Source organism: Phyllobates terribilis, unplaced genomic scaffold (assembly GCF_046119375.1).
Source record: "Phyllobates terribilis strain yellow unplaced genomic scaffold, ASM4611937v1 Scaffold_1__5_contigs__length_1240528914, whole genome shotgun sequence".
Classification (NCBI taxonomy): domain Eukaryota; kingdom Metazoa; phylum Chordata; class Amphibia; order Anura; family Dendrobatidae; genus Phyllobates; species Phyllobates terribilis.
Window position 1 is genome coordinate 1,141,215,877 of NW_027362761.1, and position 5,422 is coordinate 1,141,221,298.

The following is a 5,422-nucleotide window of genomic DNA, read 5'->3' on the forward strand; positions in this document are numbered from 1 at the left end:
TATTGCAGCCTGTGGGTGGGTGGGTGGCTGCATACTTGCTCTTGCATTCTAAGGAATAGGGTAGGGACAACTGAACGCTGCAGTGGGACAAGGACGTGGACGGTGATTGTTGCAAGTGTGCAATGACCGGTGCATGGTGGGAGGCATCTTCGAATTCGCCAAGAATCACTTATGATGGGTACACTTTTAGGCAGTGACCTGGGAGTCAGAAATGCTTCCAGAGGTCTTCCCAATGCGGTTCCCATGTCTTTTCAGCACTGTATGCATGTGTTCTGATGATGTAAGAACAACAACCAGTTAAGGAGGGCACCATCTGGTGATTGGGATCCACCTGCTGCACGCAAAAAAATGACATAGACTAACAAGCAGAGAAAGAACGTGCATATAAGCAGTGATCACCAAAATAATAGATGAAGAAAAGAGATATATATATTTTAAAGTACATTAATTAATTTTATTTAAATATCATCAGACACAAGTAAAGGACATACCAACAAATTTAAAACACCATTAAAAAAGTGGAATGAACCACTATGTGAGGAGCCAGCTACTCAAGAAACCTTTCCATGATATTAAAGAATAGAGTGCAAATAATGCACATAATCCAACAAACCGCACAGGCTGTATAGAATATCTGTAGTGGTCAATATTTGCACAAGCCCTATATTGCACACACCCAAGACAAGAAGTGGTACATTACACACTATGTTTGCATGATCAAAATAAGCAGTGGTTTTCAATCAATTGGTAAATGCCTGTTCCCCGTATGCCCGGGTGCCAGGCCAATGATGTAATACACATTCAGTTAGAATAGTCAAAGTGCAAACAATGATTATTCAATAAACAAACAATATACCAAAAATAAATATCTGCAAAAAATTAGTTAGTCACCATGACTATAAGGGCAGGAAAAGCAACTCCCCGCACAGTATTTGCAATCTAGACCCGCAACATGACCCTAAATGCATATACTTAATTTAAAACAGCATGTGCTCTGGAAGGTAGAGCTGGGACCTCAGTGCCCAACGCGTGTCGCCACGCAAAGTGGCTTCATCAGGGGCATGTATGATCCCATACCATGTGTCAATATATATAAAGCCTAAGTAATCAGTAATTTACCCAGAAAACAGCTGTATCTCAGGAGACGCCGGAGCCCCGGACATCGCGGAGCGGAAGTGTGTATGTCTGAACCGGAAGTACTACCACCGGCATAGACATGTCAAATGCAGCCAGTATAGTATGCGTCCTGAGTTGCTAAGGAGACCCACGCACACAGACCAAACAGTCCCCGTACATTAGCGCATGCGCAGCTTCATAAGGAGCGTCCACAATGTAGGCCACAGAAAAAATGCTGGCCCGATCATATGGGAGGTTCAAAAATAAGAACTCTCCACCTAGACCCAACAAGTTGAGCGTGGGTGCAGTAAAAAAGTCCCAACTCAGTCAGAGTGAGGCTATGTCATGACAATAGCAGCATATCAAAAAATAATAATAATAATAAGACACATAGGAGTGTGTACAGTAGTCAAACCCCTATGTGTCCTCTGAAAAATAAACATTTTTACTTATAAGAGAAAGTTGTTAAATTAGATCAGGGTCACTCAAGGTCCAATCCTGTCCAGTTAATATTGATCATTCTGTTGCTAGATAAAGAAGAAAGTATACATGCTACCTTTAATGAGATTTATAAATAACCCCATTAAAAGTATGACATTGTATGATAAACGCGACACTGCCATTGGAGCACTTGTGGCACTATCAAACCGCAAAATAATGCAACTCAATTCATATCATACATGGGCGCCGTTATAAGTATTGATTCTTCCTTTAATGCACTCTTTATAAGGTGGGAGTACAGATTCCCAAATTTTTCACCGAAATAGGCTTTAGTGGGTAAATATTATCTATTACCCAACCAGGTTATCAATGACTAATCTGTGTGCATCCAATGTAGTATAACCATTATTGACCACCACAGATAGAGAAGCCTAGTAGCGGACAAGAGGAACGCAAAAAAAAAAAAAAATGTGCAAAGATAATCAATATACATAAATAATCCTACTGTCCTCTTGGGTGCATAGTAACTGCACCCACATGGTAGGTTCCATCAAGTTACGGTGCCACGAGAGCAGTAAGTGAATCATATGAGTCCTATCCGTCCCTCCATTTCTTCTGAGGCCGCGGGAACAACCAGGGCCCCGACATACCACTTATGCTGGCTGTGTCAGAATTCCAGTCCAAAGTCTAATATTGGAGATGGATAAATGGTAGAAAGAAAGATAAAGGTTGTGGAGTTTGATTCCTAGATTCCTCCTCACACCCCCTCAGTCCCGCTCTCTCAATGGCTCCCAGGAGGTTAGGGGTCCCTCGAGCGGTGAGTATCGTCCCTTCCACCATCAAAGGCCCAATAGATGTATGTCGATGATGTCTTCAGGGGATCCAAGATGCCTGGGCCATCTTCAGTTGGCTTCAAAGGGGAAGTATCGTGAATAAAGCCAGATTTCAGATACAGTAGAGCTGATGCAATAAACGTCCTGTGTGAGAAAGGGTAAGAGAGCACAGGGGGTGAGAGTAGAGACAGTGCAAACTCACAACTGTTTATAAAAACCGGTGAATAGAAGTTCCCCATTTAAACCTCCAGGCGTCAGGCTCTGTAGATCAAAGATCCATTTGGATTCACACCTCAAAAGGGCATTAGTGCAGTCACCTCCCCTTATATTGGTTTTTATCTGCTCCAAACCCAGTACCTGGAGTCCAGATGGTCGACCATTATGGACATCCAAGAAGTGTGTCGCCACAGCTGTTAATGTTTTATCCTTGTCACGGTCCCTCCTGGCCGTGGAAATGTTGGAGATATGTTGTTGGATTCTCTTCCTAAGTTCTTGCGATGTCTGTCCAACATATATCTTTGGGCAGCCACAGATCAAGGCATATACCAGGTTTCGTGATCGACAGTTGAAGTAGGTCTTTGATCTGATCTGATAGGGAAAGATGGAAAGTGTTATACCATCTTGTGCAACTGTGTATTGGCAGATGTTACATCCCCCACAAGGGTAGGTACCAACAATTCTACCCCCTCTATCCAATCTGGTAGAGGGTCGCGTATAGTGGCTCTGACACAGTTTATCTTTTAGATTCCTTGCCCTACGGGCTATCAGATTAGGGGTCGTTGAGATGTGTGTAATCAGTTTTGGTTCACTCAGAAGAATACCCCAATTCTTTGTGAGCACATTCCGAATATCGGACCACTGATTATTAAAGGTGGTGATTAGGCTCAGAGGTCTAACCGGTCTTGCCCCTCGTGTCTGCAGTAAATCATTACGGTTCCTACCTCTTGCATCCTGGAAAGCACTCGAGATGATTCGTCGTGGGTAACCTCTCTTAAGAAAGCGTCCTGAGAGGTCCTTAGATTGTTCCTGGAAATCCTCCACAGTGGTACAGTTCCTTCGGACCCAAAGAAATTGTCCCTTCGGGATCCCGTTTCGTAAGTGCAATGGGTGGAAGCTTGAATAATGCAGCAGATTGTTTGTAGCTGTGGCTTTTCTGAAGAGAGTAGTACAAATCTGATTACCTCTCTTGATCAACTTCAGATCCAAGTAATCTATCTCTACATTGGAGAGATTTGACGTTAGTCTGATGTTGAGAGCATTATTATTCAAATCATTAATAAAAGCCTCACATTCCATTTGAGTGCCTGACCACAACAAAAACACATCATCGATGTATCTTAACCATGTGAGAACCTTGTTGTTGAAGGACTCATGTGCGTATACTATTGTGTCCTCCCACCATCCCAAATACAAATTTGCATAAGAGGGCGCACATCTCGCACCCATAGCGGTACCGGCCACCTGCCAATAAAATTTTCTGTCAAAAACAAAATAGTTTCTGTCTAAGACGAAATGTAGGAGGTCCAGGATGAATGAGTCATGTTTGCGATCCCCCGTGGAGCGTTGATCCAAAAAATACATGACTGCTCTAATACCAAGATCGTGTGCAATGCTGGTGTAAAGGGATTCTATATCCAATGAAACCATGATGGTATTATCGGGGATGACCAGTTGGTTGAGAAGTTGGATGAGGTGGGAAGAGTCCCTGACATAAGACTTCAGGGATGAGGCCAATGGCTGTAAAAAGTGGTCTAGGTAAATACAAGGGCGTTCAAAGAGACCGCCGATACCCGACACAATAGGTTTGCCAGGAGGTTCAGTCAAAGATTTATGCACTTTGGGCAATAAATACAAGGTGGGCACTACGGGATGCGGGGTGGTAAGAAAATCAATCTCTTTTTTGTTTAAGATATTATTATACCTTGCTCTCTTAATCAAAGAGTCTAATTTGTCCTTAAAAAACAAAGTTGGGTCTGATGGTAGCATATGGTAGCAGGAGATATTGGATAATTGTCGGTTGGCCTCTTTGATATATAATGCATTGGGCCATAGCACGATGTTGCCACCCTTGTCCGCTTCCCGAACCAAAAACTCCTCATTGGATGTCAATTTGGTGAGTGCCTGTCTCTCTACCTTGCTCAAGTTGTTGTTCTTATGTGGATCATTCTTTAATTTTCGAATGTCCCTACACATGTTGTCAAAAAAGATCTGTACCACTGGGAACATGGAAAAAGATGGTGTGGCCTGTGAGGGGAGTCTACCTGTAAATCTTTGACGTGGTTGAGAATCCTCATTTTCCTGCAGCAGATCTAGAAGGTCCTGGAAAGTCTGTCTATCCTCCGATGGTAGGGTGTCGATAAGTGAGGGCTGATGATACAAAAGTTTAAACGTCATTTGTCGGCAAAACAAATATACATCCTTAACTAATTCAAACTTATTCAAAGTGTTCATGGGAGAAAAAGATAGACCTCTTGTTAAGACTGATCTCTCAACCTCAGAAAGTATATAAGTGGACAGATTAATAATTTGTAAATTACCATCCGGGTTTTCGATGGGGCCATTTGTGTTTGAGTCTAGCGTCTCCTGTTGCGGGTTTCCCGCTTGTATGACGGGGACCAGACTCTGTACCCCTTGTTCCTCTTTCCTTTTACCACCGGAGGACAGTTGGGTTATTTATGTATATTGATTATCTTTGCACTTTTTTTTTTTTTTTTTGCTTTCCTCTTGTCCGCTACTAGGCTTCTCTATCTGTGGTGGTCAATAATGGTTATACTACATTGGATGCACACAGATTAGTCATTGATAACCTGGTTGGGTAATAGATAATATTTACCCACTAAAGCCTATTTCGGTGAAAAATTTGGGAATCTGTACTCCCACCTTATAAAGAGTGCATTAAAGGAAGAATCAATACTTATAACGGCGCCCATGTATGATATGAATTGAGTTGCATTATTTTGCGGTTTGATAGTGCCACAAGTGTTCCAATGGCGGTGTCGCGTTTATCATACAATGTCATACTTTTAATGGGG